At 39.7% G+C, this 16866-nt stretch overlaps 1 protein-coding gene across 4 annotated transcripts in view; it reads right to left on the bottom strand.

Moving 5' to 3' along the window:
- Window positions 1–16147, bottom strand: part of tnr (tenascin R (restrictin, janusin)) — a 211824-nt gene extending 195677 nt beyond the window's left edge. The window contains exon 1 of one of the 4 annotated variants that reach the window (XM_086273408.1): window positions 15734–16147. The gene's annotated coding sequence lies outside the window, so the exon portion shown is untranslated. Of the gene's footprint in view, window positions 1–13623; window positions 13722–15733 lie in introns of those variants that run through there. The other 3 variants (XM_086273406.1, XM_086273409.1, XM_086273407.1) reach the window with 3 other exon arrangements.
- Window positions 16148–16866: the final 719 nt, after the last annotated feature.

Here is a 16866-nt window from a genome sequence, read left to right as displayed (position 1 = left end):
TCTGCTGGTAATGAGCGGTGTGCATCCTACATTCTCACAAAGATGAGAGAAAAACAACAACAGTAAAACCAGGAAGGCACCCACATGAGCATATATTTGCATTATTGAATTCACCAGACCTACCTGAATCGCTACATTTATTAACTAGCCCCTAACCTTACTCTTATCTGTGTTTGCCTGTTAACATCAAACAAAAAACTCTACTAAGTCTCACTTATAAAGCCTTTGGTATTTTACAACAGTCTTAAAGTAGAATGTAATTGTTTAGTTTTACATTCTTACACTCCACATTTGACTCACATTAAAGTCATAATCTAGGACACACATTCGCGTGGCCTTCGATCGCTCTGTCAATTACACAGAGGAAGTCAGAGAGGAGGAAAATGATGAGAGTCAACAGTGCATGGAACATCGATGTGTCCAACCACCACTGTCTGTTTAAGTGGAATCGACTTATGCTCAAATCCCAAATTAAGCATATCTGACTGTCCCACCGCTGCAGGGGCTACAGGAAGCACAGGGACCCATGGAGAGTCTCTCTCTCACACACAAACATACTCCATTTCTCCGTTTCTCTGCAGGGAATCAATGATGTCTGCTTAATTATTGGGTGAATTTAATCAGCGGCACAGCAGTACGAACTGCCGTGTGACCCATTGGCTGTCAGGAAGTCATTTGGTTTCTAGCAGTTAGTGTTTGGATACCACCACAATAATTAAGGGTACAACATTTTAATTGTTGTAAAGGTGTAGAGGTAGCAGAAAAACTACCTCTGCATTGTGGTGGCTCTGCTCTCACTTATTCTCACACACTGGTTTTGTGAAAATGGTGCCAAAACACCACAAATCTCTCTGACCTAAAAACCACTGTAGTGATTAATGATTCTTACCTTTGGATTAGTGTTTAAAAAGGAATTAATTAACAGGCCTAGCATTATGTCCTGATTTATTATCAAGACAAACTGTTTAGATTATTTAGAATTTATTCTTAACCTTTATTCCCAAGGTTCTCAAAGCAAAGTCCATCTGTGCCGCTGGTGTTTCTATTGTAAATAAAACTCTAAATGTAAATACTGTTGTGTCAAAAAACTATTGTTAAAATAAAACACAATCATCTGAATAGATACATTATAAAGCTTTAAGAATCAGTGCTTTACACAATCTGTATACCTGTAAATGTTTTATTTTTGTCACGTAAGACAGAATGGCATTTTATATTATACATGGACTATAGCACAGTGATTTGTCAATATAAACTCTTCATGTAATTCGTAAATCTACAAATCTCTTAATTTAAGTGTTTTAATTGGCCATGCATCATCACACGCAGATATCTGTGAATTCAACAATTTTCAGGTAAGTCAATGCAGCTGTTCAGCAACAAACAAACAACAGAAGTCTCTTCACACTTTTTATCTCGTCTGCCAAACACTCTGTGTTCTCCAGTGAAGTGCACTCAGTCCAACCTGAGGAGACACAAAAATGATGCTCTGAGCAGAGACTCACAAACCTACGCTCCTTCAAACTGATGATAAACAATATATATGTGGAAGTTTCTATCTATTATGGGTTTAATCTTTAAAAAGCTTATCAGAATAATTAGACATTTTGGGACATAAGCATATTGGCTTTCTTGCAGAGAGTTCTGTGAGAAGATCAATTCAGTTTCAAGCCTACAAGCATGAATAATGAGGATGAAGCCTTGAGGCAATTAGCTTCGTTTACCATAAAGATAAGAAGCACGGCGGGGAAAGTTAACACGCTCCCTGAAGTTACAAAAAACATGTTGCAGCATCTCTAATATCCACAAATTACCACACAGCATCATGTTTGTTTAACCTTCACACCCACATGCAAAACAACAGGAAAGATCCCAAAAAAGAGAAAAACATCTTCATAAAAGTAGTGACCCAAGGTTCATATAATGGACACATCTGTATGAAATGTACTAAAAACACCATTTGTGGGTTTTGCCACAACACAAATACTCATCCTAATCTCATCTACAATACTTGTCAGCAGAGCAAATAGCCATGTTTCTCAAAATGTCTTTAAAATTGTAATAATACATTTTTGAGCATGTGGTTACTAATGGTACTTTTATATTCACTTGGGAAAATGCAAAAAAGAATCATCATTAATTAATGAACCCACCAAAAAACAAACAAGCAAACAAATAAATAAATAACAGCTTGTTTTTTTCTACTTTTTGATTTTATGCTATAATCATATGCATGTGAAGAAAATGTGCCACGGACCAACTTTGATTAAAAACAGCAAACTGGAGCATCAGTTTGGCTCATGAACCATCATCAAGGTTGTTCTAATGTGTAACGCGCTAGCTTTAAGTTTCGTCTCCGATTGGCGGCACTGCAAAAATTATTGAAATTTAAATCTATTGTAAAGTCAATGAGGCTCAAAAATTTAAGTCTGATTAAACAAGTTAGCTATTAAGGTAACTTTTTTTTCCAATACACGTATTTTTCCAGGGTATTCAATGCAAGTGCAATTATGTGACAAGCAATTAAAGAAGCTCATTAATTGGTGGTCACATAAATATGAAAAATTAAATATTTAAATCAATTTAGGCCTGAGGCACTTTTTTCCACTTCTTTTTTTGTCCTGAGCATAAAAATCCAAAAAGAAAAACAAACCCTTATTTATTTTTCAGGCGGAGTCGTAATGAAATAACAAAACTTTAATTATATATACACAGATTTATAGATATCTAGTTTAGAATTTGCCAATAACAGCTGACTGAAAAACTACAACAGTTGTCCTAATCTTATTTAACAGTGTAAGTAATGCAAAGGGAATAATACCGTAACTGTTCTGTTGTTTCTCATTCAAAATACCATTTAAACATCCCAAAAAATCTTTCAACAGCTACACAACGAGGATGATTTCCACCTTGCCACAGAGCCTCCGGGGTGTCTTCCCGGCTTCCAGATAGCACCTCTGATGTTTTTGGAAAGGTCTAATGAAAGTATTCTGAGAAGCGTCTCATCGCTCTCCAAAACGATATTGATCGGAATAGATCAATGAAAAGTCTGCAGGGTAAAGGCAGTATTGCCTCATCAGAATACTTTTTTCCATCAGAACATGGTGCATGGTCATGGTGCATGTACATGTAGAGTCTACAGTGAAGAATGTGAAATTCTCTCATCCAAACGAGTACTCTGATATTATAAAAGCCAAAAAAAAAAAGCAGCTACTGCAGTATTTACATAGGTAGAATTAATCAATCTCTTTACTGTCAAAAATCCATTGAAAATACTTGGTCAGCTGCCTCAATTGATGAGACAGCACACCAGGTGAACATTAAAGCCCAAACCACAATGGTGCTAAACATTATTTCCCACATATAGACATTATGTTTCCTTACGAGCAAGTTGACCATTCACCGCCAGTCAGGTGCTATTCCAGTGGCTTTCTCGTTATGTGGTCAGATTGAGTCATCATTGTTCTACTCTGTGCATTTGCATTGATATGGAGGGTTGCACTAACCAGAAGCTGCAGAAGAACGAGGACTGGTTTGTGTACCACTATGCTCTGATCACAGTACAAGTCATCTGCAGAAGGAGAAACTAATCCCATAAGCAGATGATTATTTTACTTGTGTCAACCAAAATACTTGGCACTACATTATACACTCTATTTAGGTATTCATTTATGAATTGATAAACGATTCTTTATATCCTGGCACTAAACACATGTCTGTTAGTAAACACATGAACTGAACATCACACAGAAGAACGAACCAAACATACTGACTGCTCTTTCCAACATGTGGTACAGCATTTTAAAAATGGCTGCTTCTTCATGATGATTCAGTGATGATCTTTGTTGCAACCCATACCTCAGTGACAACAGACGCTATAGTCTTTTTAAAAAAAGGATGAAATGTACACTGTTTTCATTTTACACAGCTGAGATACTGATTAATATATCTGTATCCCTGTGCTATGATATTAAGTAAAAGTGTTTGCTTAGTTGAGCCAATTATTAGGTATACATTGTGCAAACCAACCCATAACAGCTCTGTGCTGCATATTAAGTAGAAAACCCAATCTAGCTGAATGCATAGTCTATAAAACTATGAAAATGGGAGAACTGGAGCAGGTATAATTGCTGAGTGTGTGCTAGGAATGAGAATGGCTTTTCGTATGAGCTAAGGACATATTACGTTAATGACACCATTCTGCTAAATGGCAGACAGATGGAAAGTTCACAAAGACAAAGAGCTGTCTTAGTTCTTAATCACATGTGCAATTAACTGCAGTATGGATGTGATTTAATTGGCTTGTGGTAGCCATGTTTGATTGAAAAAGTTGTTTTGCGGTCATATTAGGCTAAATCTTGGAACAAAGACAAGTTTCACCTAGAAAGGAGTGTTTTATGACCAAAACAAAAGTGGAAGAGTTGTAAGTGTGAAAAGGGGAGCAAATGAAGCAACGTGCACTGTAGTACTGACAGGAAAAACAGAATAGCATTCCCACTGAGATCATGAAAATCTGAAGAATATGTAGATTTTAAAAGGACTTTGTAATGTATGCATTGCAGAGCTTTTCCACCATCAGTTCATTGCAGGTTAAGAATTGATGCTGTCTGAAAACTAAAAATCTGTTTGGCATGCACATGCTGTTTATCATCCAGGTGTCAGGCTCTGAAAGCAGCTACCAGACTAACCCAAACCTGCATCTGAAAGGACGGGACGCCATGAAAAATGGAATTCGACTTGTAAATCATTTAAACAGTATTTTTAATTGAAAATGGCACAAAATGTACTTGGTTGTGTTCAATTTTGAAGGTGATGTTAGCAACACGTGTCAAAAAAAATGCTGGGATAGATCGAAAGGACCTATCGCTGATAACATGACTGTGAGTCTTTCAGAAGGAGCTACTGTGAGGCATTTACAACTCTGTGATAGAAGGCAAGTAATTCAAGTTAATAAACTATTTCTAAGAATAACAGAAATATTTAGGAATTTCATCTTTTTTCATCTGGTACAAAATATCACCAAAAATATTCAGAGAATCCAAAGACGTGTCTGCACCCAAGAGAGGCAGCTAAAAATCCTGAACGGTCATTATCTTCTAGCCGTAGGGTGACACTGGATTAAAAACAGTCCCAATTATGTGGTGGAAATCACAGCACCGGCTCAGGATCTCTAAAGACCATTTGTCATTGAACGCATTTCACCGCTGGAGCCACACATTCCAGTTAAAACTCGATCGTGCAATTCATAACCAGGATTGATCTCTGGGCGCTTTACATTCTCGGATGGTCAGACCTTCAAGTATCACGACTAAAACCCCAAAAAATTCCTAAAAAGCCAGGCTGATAACAGTGTACAGGCGGAGGTCGAGAGTGAAATTGTCCTCTTCTTTGACAAATTCAAACTGTATTTTTGTTTTTTCTGGAAATCATGAATGTTGTGTTCTCCTCAGACCACAGTTCTAAAGCCAGCGCCCATGATGCTATATTAAGTCTGACTAACTGGATTTTTAAGACTAATACCAGTGTTTGGGTATTTAAAAGTCTGATATACCAGGTAGTTTTTTCTCTTTTTGACACTCAAAACATAAACAGACTAACTAACCTTTGTTATGTGCAGTTATTTAGGAATTCTTACTAAGATAATCTGTGCCTATGAAATTTAAAAAGAATCTTGATTTATTGTCACAAGAAGTCGTGGATTACCAATTTATGCTCTGCCTAACTCTTTCTTGGACTTACTGGTTGAACGGTGTTTCTCCCGTATTTATCAGCACTTACAAATGCAGATACCAACAGATTGCGCATAGCTAATATCAGCTGATAAATTAGCCTTTGTCCAGTGTTAAACATTAGAAGCGCTATGACTAAATCTAGCAAAAACTGGCTACGGCAACTGGTCTCTTCAGCTCCCAAATGTTTAGATTTATCCTAAAAGAAGAGATGCACACACATACCTGTTCAAATTTTGTTTTAATTTTTAAAAACTCTTCTTAACATCTTTTTTTACATTATTTTCAGTTGAATACAAGTGTTAAATGAAATGCAAATCATTGCATTCTCGCGTCTTACACCACATCCCATTTGGAAACAGGTTCAAATGCAATTAACTATCTTCGCAACTTTGAAAGGAAAATATTCAAAGTTGCAGCAGATTTCCATTATGCTTATGAAAACTTGGCTTTGCTTGACTTGGACATGTCTCAAATGACTTTATAAACTTGAGCTGGACTTGCCTCAACAGATTTAAAAACAGCACTGGCTGCAAGGCTTTCCACGCTACGCTCTCGTTTCTTACTCCAAACCGACACACTGGATGATGTACTTCAAACATCAAAAAGACATCTTTACTCACTCCAGAGTTTGCCTCTTCCAAACATACTGAAAATAAAAATACCAGGCTATCGTCCAACCGAAATATAAGGAAGACATATCTTTTCTGAGCCAAGTTTACAGCTTATTAGAAGACTTTGTTTTTAGGCTATCAATTTGACAGGTTAATTACAAGGAGAGAAGACAGCATGCAGTATGAACCATCTCATTTAAAATCAATTTAAATATTCATTAAGGCTATTATCAGAACTCTAATACTAATTCATAGTCTGATCATGTCATATAGTTGCCCAAGTAATGAATACTAGATGAGAGGATTTTTCTTTCGATGTCGAAGTTTTATGATCTTCACTGCAATACTACTGTACCAGCTGAGCGGTTTTGAGCACCGTGTAAAGTACACATGTTCCAAAAAGGCTTAATGTCACATTTGAAGAGATCTGCATGCTTCACAGCTGAGGCAACATAGCTAACTTCTGCAGAATTGTTAGTATTTAACCTTATTTTTGCCTCTATCAAATTCTCCAAAATTGCTCATTCAACACAGCGGAACCAGAATCAGAATTCATGCATTCAGGGCACATTTTAGGGGACATTTATTTCCCCCCCCCCCCCCCCCCCCCCGGTGATCAGCGTGACTTTCCTTCCTAAATAAAGGTTATATTAAGGCAGCACATTTAAATAAGTATCAAAATGGTGCCGTATGGAAGCTTGGACGGTACGAGTGCAGATATCAAACAGCAGCATCAAAAGTTTGCCTCTCACCACAGCACAGCTGTTGTATAAACAGAGCCAGAGCATATTTACCCTTTAGCTAAAGGTGTCTCTTGAGCCGATATGTTTATATATCCGAACATCCTTCACAGGCTGCCTGGAGGGGGCTCACGCCTGAACTTTAAGCTTTTTACTTCACAGTAGGGGAGAAAAAGCAACTAGTATCAGAGGTCATTTGGAACACTTCCCTTTTTTTCAGCTATGTGCTCATACATGATCACTCACAGCAGCTACAGCATCAGCACACAGGAACACACCTGCATCCAGGGAATTGCACCGTGCAGTAAATATCTTGAAAAAATACGTTTGAAGAAGAGGTTGAAAGAGATGGAAGACCTTTATGGATTATTTCCCAGTGCAGACAGCGAAGTGGGAAAAGGAGGAGAGCGAGAGAGACAGAACGAGACAATGAGGGAGGAAAAGAAACGATGCTGCTGCAGAAAGAGGGGGAAGTGAAGAAGCAAAGTCAGACGGAGAGAGAAAGTGTCACGGCTGCCGGCGTGAGCCGTGTGGTGTAGGAGGAAAAGAACCCAAAATGCAGGCAGTTGACTGGTGATGAGAATGAAGTTTTATTTGCAGAAGTGGAGCGACTGAACAGGTAGTGAGACAAGACGAATGACTGGAAAAAACCTAGACTGGGAAAACTAAATAACAAACCTAAGCATGAAACGGGGAGCGGAGAATGCAGAGAGACGTAGTTACACCGAGAAACACAGACGATCCGACGATGAACAGAAGCCAACACACACTATAAATACACACTAGGTGAGAGGCAGACCTACAAAGTAAAACCGGAAACACCCAGACTGTTTAGCAACAAAAACACAGGGACCTGAACGGAGCACAGAGGGGAGACACAGGTAGGGATAATAAACACGACAACCAACCCAAAGAATTAATACAGAATCAGAATAAACACCAAACACAAGATGAACCCAAAAAGAAACACAAAACGCTGGGTCAACGACCCAGGATCATGACAGAAAGGGAGAGATAGTGAGAAAGACAGACAGTAGAGAGAGAAGAACACCAAATGTTAAGTAGCAATTGAAGTGGAAGAATTCCAGTTTGGATTCAAGCTCCTTGGCTAATGAGGATCATTAACGTGGCCTGCCCAGCTACTCCAAACGCTGGGGAGGACTGCAAGAACGAGGATAAAAATAAAACCTCTCAAGCATATCCCCACAAGATTCATAAGGCAGGCACTTGTAAAAAATATATAACACATGCTGGCTACGGAAGGTACTTCATAATGTAACACCACATGCCACAGATCCTGAAAACAGCGATACTTACCCAACAAGTGCACTCAGCTGAACTCTGAACTGTTTGGATTTAAAGCACAGTGGCAAAAGAAGCCATTTTCGCCCCGCTATTTCGCAGATTGAGGTGATAATGTCCATACAGCACTCCATGATACAATATAAATCAGAGGCTTATCAGTTCAGCTGTGTCATCCCATTTGGGAAATTTGCCTCACAGGTTCGGGACGGAAAGGCGAGGAAAAAAGGGCTCCGGTGTAAAGCTCTCATATCTTACGCACATTATTTCAAGTGGGCAGTTCACATTCCTCCACACATTTTATGATCCTATCAGCTTTGTCGTTTTCCATCTCTTCAATTGCTGTTTAACACACTGTAAAACTGAAGCCGCACACAACGCTCAAGCTCAAAAACCAATCAAAGTTCCGTCCTGCCCCGTAAATCATATGTGATATACAGTTTTTAAGCACTTCTGACCACATTTACAGCACAGTCCATTGATTGGCTACATTCCTGGGTTTAAAAATAGTTCCTCAATGGTTCCAAATAAAGGAAAGAGATGCCTTCGTACAAAATCTAACCTCTGCATACTGTTTAGAGTATGTGAAATTTGAACATCTCGCAGAAAAACCTCAAAGTTTCGGTTTCGTCGGCCCTTCGGTCTATTATTTTTTCCTTGAGAATGCTCACAGACTCTGCTGTTTGAGACTCGAGGCAGTCAAACAGACAAGTGTCTTGATAAGATTAGCATAATTGGCACATTCATCCATTCTCTGTTAATAAAGTGCTTTGTGGTTGAGAAATCAACAGTGTAGAGATGTGATGCTCACTGTTGGATTGGTCTCCAGCGTTTACTTAAACAGCCTCAGCCTTCGTTAGTACACAGTAAAGATAAGTTTTGACTACAAAATATTCCCAGATAGGGTTGTGCAGCCTTAAGCAAATCAATTAAATCTCAGCAAAATGAAATGAACAGCAGTTTGAAGATGCTTCTGGAAAACCAAGAAACTGTGCTGGCAAACCCGTTTTCATTATTGCATGATGAAAAGCACTGTCATGGAACACAGGAGTATGTGAATGTTTCTGAATCGCTGAAATAAAAGAGCTGGGTTGTTAGATTGACAAAATACATAAGCACAATTGATCGGTAACAAATGTGTTTTTTTTATCTCTTCTCTAATTGTATTCCAGTCTGCACACAACATTCATGTAGCAGCTTCTTGCAGTTTAAAAAATGTTGTTTTGTATTAATCAATTAAAAAAAACAAAACATATCCTTAGCAGGGCTTAGAACTAGATAAATACAGGCAAAGATGATCTACAACGCAGGACATAATATACCATGTCATTATTTATTTAACAAAAACTGAGCCAAAACGCAGGAGCTACTATTCGCAGCTATGGTGAAAAAACAAGTACACCTTTACTGCTTCCATGGGAATTAAGAGGGTAAGTCGCAGCCAAAAACTTGTTAATCAAATAACTGATCGTCAGCATGTGTGAAAACCTCTATAAGAGCAGATATTTGGACAGTTTGCTGGTCTGCAGCATTCGGTGGGTGTTAACACATTGACACAATCTTCTCAGGAGTGGACGTTTCAACAAATTCAACCCAAGGTCAGACCGCGTAATGCTCGGAGAAACTGCTAAAAACTAACAAGCCACATCTCAGACTCTACATTTAGCATGTTAAATATCAAAGTTCATGAGAGTACAATTAGAAAAAAGCTAAACAAGTACGCTTTGTTTGGAAGGGTTGCCAGAATCTCTCTAAAAAGAACATGGCAGCATGACGTGTGCTGAGCTGCATCTGAACAAACCCCAAGGCTTCTGGAACGATGTCCTTTGGACGGACAAGACTGAAGTGGAGATATCTGCTTATGATGCACACCACCACATGGCAAAAACACAACATGGCATATTTGTGCAGTTTGCACCAACAGTCAAGTATTGCAGTGGAGGGGTCATGATTTGAGCATTTACAGGACCTGGACACTAGAAAGTCATCGAGGCGACCGTGAACTCCTGTGAATACCAAAGTATTGTAGAGTCAAATGTGAGGCCATCTGTCTAACAGCTAAAGCTTGGCCCAAACCGGGTCATGCAACAGGACAATGCAACCCAAGCACAGCAGCAAATCGACAACAGAATGGCTGAAAAAGGAAAAGATGCTCCAGACCTCAATCTGGCTGAAATGCTGTAGCGAGGCCTTAAGAGAGCCGCTGATAAACGAATGCCCACAAACTTCACTGAACTGAAGCAACATTGTTAAGAAGAGTGGGTGAAAACTCCTCCGCAACGTTGTGAGAGATAAAATCATAGACAAAACAACTGCTTCAACAAGTTAGTGCTGCTAAGTTTAATTCTACAAGCTACTACATCGTAAGGTGTACTTAGTATTTCACACTGCTCTTTGGTTAAGTTTTTAAATAATCATAAATAATGATGTTGTGCTATGTCATGTGTTGTCATTCATAAGAGGTTTTATTTAGCTAATTTTAGAACCTGCTAATGACCAGATGATTTTTTTTTTATATCCTCACACATAAAACCTCAGAACACCAGGCAGGTGTACTTTATTTTTCACATCACTGTATTTGTAGCCAATGATTTCACCAGTTATCCTGATGAACATCACTGGTAGCATATCAGCTAATTAGCCTTGTGTAATCAAATGAAACTTTGCTCTGTGTGGTGAAATCCAATGAAGTCATTGACTGTGTTCATCCAGACAGCCTTTATGAGGGAAAAAGAAACAAACACGATTGCAATGAATCAGATTGGACTCCATATCAAAAGACTCCAGATCTGGACCAGGGCCAAAAAACTCAATACGTACTATTTAATTTAACATCATTATGCTAACTGACCTTGTTTTTAAAGGGTTTTACAAAAACAGCATATTTGCACTGCCTTCGTGAGCACTTACACTATTGTTCTCCATAAGGTTACACCACTAGAACAGAGCTGGAGGACACGGCACCCAACAGTCTGTAAACATCTATTAATACTGAAAAAAACAAAACAAATAAATAAGGGTTAACTTATAGATGTTGGAAAGGTTTATGCAATGTAAACAAAGATGTTGCATTCATTTGTCAATCTATTAAGGAGTTAATTATCATATCCATTATATTCTTGGTTATTTTCATTACAAAACTTGATAGAAATCTATCTTGCTTATCAAGTTATGCAACATTATATACAATTTATCTTATAAATAATCATAAAATTATTAATTACAGCACTTTTACAGCACTTTTACAGCCTACTTATCGGTAAGTGTCTACCTGCCGCTGATAACAGAGGGACAGATGTGAGTGTGACAGGTGCTGCAGGGAGTGGGGTAAAAATGCTGTCCTGCTGCGCTGTTCTTAAATAAAGAGGGTTGTTCAGACAAACTGTAGCCAGCTTGTCTTTCACAGCACATAGTGTCTGTAGTCTGGACAACACCACCCACCAAGAAATCAGGACTACAAAGCCCACAAGTGTCTCCGTATTGAATATTCAGCATTTTCAGTGGACTTTTTCATGCTTACGGCGCAACTGTGAAGTTGCTGTCAGCTGTGTTTTCCCAAGTAATCCGTCTAATGAGTTGTCCCATTTCTCTGCAATCAATGGCATTCTTAATGTCTTTTGTCATCGATTATTTTGCTAATATTTATCTAACAATGAAGACAACTCCCTGCTATCAACTCTGTTGGACACAACCTCGAAACTGAGCACGCGCACACAAGCACTGAGTGTGTTTGTGTGTGGTGGTGGTGCGGGGGAGACTGATGCAGACAGACAGGTACATGTCTGGCACTGGTTTAAAGCAGAGGCTGGGTGGACTATTATGTACAAGCGCATCAAAAAATTTTCATTAGAACGAAATGGGAAATCAGGAATAATAATAAATCATAATAATGGGCAGACCTCCTGCCTGTATAAACATGTATTAGGAGATGTGGATGCCCCATAACAACATGGCAGCTGCACAATATTCAACCATGAGGTAATGAAGCTGACAAAATGCGGTGCAATGTTTGAGTGGTAAAATTAAAAACTGACGTAGCTAGTACTGAGTGGGCCCTCCTTTTGCCTTCAGAACCGCCTTAATTTTTCATGCCACTGATGACTGACACACTGATTCAGAGATTTTGGTTCATGTTGACCTGACAGCATCACACAGTTGCGTCAGATTTGTAGGCTGCATGTTCAGAGATGCTCTTCTGCAAACTGTTTTTGCGATGAGTGACTCTGAAAAGCAGTCTCTGACCTATGACCTCTGGCATTAGCAAGACATTTTCATCCAGAGAACTGATCAGCAGTTTCTGAAATATTCCATCCATCCATCCATCCATTCGCTTCCGCTTATCCTTTTCAGGGTCGCGGGGGGCGCTGGAGCCTATCCCAGCTGTCATAGGGCGAGAGGCGGGGTACACTCTGGACAGGTCGCCAGTCTGTCGCAGGGCTAACACATAGGGACAGACAACCATTCACACTCACATTCACTCGCACATTCACACCTAGTGGCAATTTGGATTATTCAATTAACCTATCCCCACAAGCTGCATGTCTTTGGACGGTGGGAGGAAGCCGGAGTACCCGGAGAGAACCCACACAAACACGGGGAGAACATGCAAACTCCACACAGAAAGACCCCGGCCTGATGGTGGAATTGAACTCAGGACCTTCTTGCTGTGCGGCAACAGTGCTAACCACCGATGGATGGATGGATGGATGGAGAACTGATCAGCAGTTTCTGAAATATTCACACCAATCAAATCTAGCACATCAATGTACAGAATAATTCTGGCATGACAATTTGGTACGAGATCCACATCCCTCAACTGCATGCGTCGGTTTATTTGGGTGTCACTTAGCCAAAATCATCCCATGAGGTTAATGGTAAGTGAAGAAAAGCAAAAGAAAGGAAGAATTGTAGTCTTCTGCTGACTCCTCCACCTTGGAAACATAAATCAGAGCCCTCCATTCGGGATTCATCACACAGACTTAGATGATAGTGCAGGAGGCCACTGAGGTGATTCCTTGAATGATGAACCACGGGTGAAAGGAAAGGAAATTCTTTATTTCCACAGAGATTTCTCTTAAGCTTTTAAATACTGCACGCTGTACAAAGTGTGTGATGTAAAAATAGTCGTGCAAACGAGCAAAACTTGACAATGAGAAGAACTGTGTTCATGTTAAGGTGCTTGTTTCTAAACCACAATAACACTAATCTAATTACCAAACAAGAAGAGAAACTACTTACGCGAATGATGTAGGCGCTTGAACTCCAACTAACAGAAGAACAAATGGTTAAAGATTTGTGTCCCCGTTGTGCGGTTTCTTTCCTGCTACTGTGTTTAAATCTGTGTGGCTTCTGATGGATGATTCACCCGATAATGAGAGCTGGATATGTGCACATTTAACTGTCTTCCTAATGATAAGTAATGACGGTAGCTTAGCTAACACAATTAACGCTGGCGCAGAGGAAAATAAAATTCTCCCAGAATGAAGTATTATGTAAATTATTAATTAGCACACAGACAATTGCAATCTTGTTCGGCTGCCCATTGGCACTCGAATAAATGTGAATGATCTGGAAACAGAGAAAGGAAGATTGTGAACATAATCCCAACACAGGGAACGTGAGAGAAAAATTTAACAAATACCACCTGCTTCTTAAGCAATTTATGGAAACAATTTGCATTTGAAATTGGACCTCTAGACACGGAAACAGACTCTCGGCAAATGCAAAAAAAACAAATGTGGAAACCATTTGTGCACTTCTGCATTTGTACTTCAGCTATTGCGTCTCCATTAATCTGGCAGATATAACTCTAGCTGTAATGAGTGCCCTAGTGAAATCCTCTAAATCCACTGTTATAGATTGCAAAAGTCCAAAGAGAAGAGGGTGGGAGAGAGAGGGAGAGAGAAAGTGATCTCTCAGATTTGGTGTCTCAGCTTAATGACACTGGACCCACATGGGAGAGAAGGAAAGCAAAGCTCAGTGCGAGAAATGATGAATCCAAAGACAGATAACCTCCAGCCTCGCCATTCGCAGCCTACACACACAGAAAAAAAAAGAAAACCTCAGAAATGAACTGCTCAGCTTTTGTGTCGACAAGAAAACCTAACCAGCACATTTCTCTCCACCTTCTTCTAACTGCACCTGCCTTTCTTTTTTTCTGTCACTCTCTTGTCAAGTTCCGTACAATATCGTGTCAATTGAACCGCCCAACCTCTCCTCCCGTTCCGACCGTGGACAATATGTCTGGACGACTTTGACAAATTAAACCGACTCAATATATGGCAATAACCTTCACCGTATAGCAGTGAGGGAGAGGCGGAATGGGAACGGGAGAGGAACGGGGACTCAAAGCGGAACGGAGACGCTGGCAGATAGATGACGGGATAGATCGAGCATGGCGTGGTATTTACAAGGCAGGTATAACATGAGAACGCAGAGAGAGGTGGTGCATATATAGACCAATTTTCTAAATGTCACCATGTCTAATAATAAGTCAGTGCAGCTTGAAGTCACTGAATTATCTGAACTGGAAAGACAGTTAATTAACCTAAGAAAGCAGCAGTCCACAAGAAGGCACAGTGCTACAGGCATATGACAGGCTTGGGAAAACAGGATTTACCTCACCAAGTTTTAAAAATATTGCAATATGATTACAGCACAGCTCAAATTTATTAGATGTCTTTTTTTATTTTTTAGATTAACCCTTATTCATGTTAATTAAGTTTGTTTGTTGTTTGAAAGTAATTTCCTAAAAGATCATCAAGAAATTTCACCAAAAAAATCTGCTTTTTTGGGGGGGGGCTTTCTTTTTCCATAACTGACGTGATAAATGAACAAACCGGCAGCTTTTCCTGACAGACGTGACAAATTACACTGAACGGCATCAGGCTCTCTAATTAATTTTCTCAAAGCAAGCTTTTATAATAACCCGTATTAAACGGCTCACGTGGCTGCTATTCAGGCGCACACCTTTGCCTGGTAGGATAAACGGATTCAACAGCACACCGAGATGCACTTCGACTACACACGCACGCATTCATGCAACGCACAAACCGGCGAGAGGGGGGTCGTTAAGAACCTATTGTAGTCTTCCTCTCTGCTCTGCGTGATAACGGCTTGATTGATAATGAGGTTCCAGAGCTAATCACCTGCCTAGAAGACTGTAAGTCACATGCTCTGGCAAGTGATGCACTTTGCTAAAATAGAGGGGGGTAAAAGAAACAGGACAGCAGAAACTCTGTGCATTGGTGAAGATATAGGACTGACACACACACACACACACTTGTCACAAGCACAATGTACCTGCAGAACATGTACTGCCACTCCACACAAGCACAAGTTAACTCACCCTTGCTCTGAGTGACAAGCCGAAAGCTTTCAAATTGGCCCTGGGTAATCTTCTCCCCTCTTGCTCTCTTCACTCTCTCCGTCCCTTTGGCTACTCTCTCGCTCCCTCTCTGGTAGTGCACGGATGTCCTGCGGGCGGCTCACCCCCTCTGTGTGGCTCGGCGTAAGTGCATCGATCTCTCAGCCAAGTGGTACGCAGGTCCCGCTGTTTCCACGAGACTCAGATGTGCTCGCTCCTCTCCACTGCTCACTCTGCTTCACACAGCTGCAGAGGGAAATATGAGGACGGGCAACGTGGTACTCCTCTCTCTCCCTCTCTCTCTTTAGTAAGCTAAGACTCTCTCTCTCTCTCAGGTTGTCAGTTGCTGCGATGCTCACCCCCGCTATCTCCTCACTCTGTCACTCTTTCTTGCTGAGCTGAACTGCATGCTACCACCATCTCTCTCTCTTTTTTTTTTTACTGTTTCTCCACTGACTCCTGTGCCTCTCTCTCTCTTACTATTGATCCTTGTATCTGTGTCTTAGCTAGTGCAGCCTCTAGTGGCTGACTTCTCTTTATGCTGCTCAGAAAGTCAGAATTATTTATTTTATTTAATTAATTCTTTTTTTTACTCAAAGAGAAATTGAAGCTGAATAATAAATAAATAAAGCAGAATGGGGAACAAAGTGAAATGTCACAATTCAGCTGATATGGGTTTCAGCTAAAGGTTATTTTCATTATTTTTTCAATGAATCAATTGCTTCATTTCTAAATGCGAGCAAATGCTTAAAAGACATTTCGCCAAAGCTCAAGGTGAAGGTCATCCTGTCCAGTCAATAGCTACCAACACAATGATGGCAAGCTTACAGCAATGGAAAAGTAGAAAATTTTAACATTGAAAAAAGTTAAAACATAAAATTATATATATAGAGAGAGAGAACTAAAAAAATTACAATCAATTGCAATTAATTAAAAGTTAACATTTTTGCCAAATTTTTGTTAAACAGTGCAGGCTTTCTATGAATAAAAGATGAAAATACATCTTAGCATACATTCTTATAAAACAAAAAACGGTTTTATCATGTGTGATTGTAAGTTTCACTCACTAAAAATGAAGAAGAAAACTATTTGATGACCAGAAGCACGGGACAGGA

The sequence above is a fragment of the Aulonocara sp. 'chitande type north' Nkhata Bay genome, linkage group LG18 (assembly GCF_057382095.1).
Source record: "Aulonocara sp. 'chitande type north' Nkhata Bay isolate Kocher_YH1m ecotype deep benthic linkage group LG18, A_spYH_male_GT1.1, whole genome shotgun sequence".
Lineage (NCBI taxonomy): Eukaryota > Metazoa > Chordata > Actinopteri > Cichliformes > Cichlidae > Aulonocara > Aulonocara sp. 'chitande type north' Nkhata Bay.
Note: the sequence above shows the minus strand (reverse complement) of the source record. Positions and strands in the feature narration are given on the sequence as shown.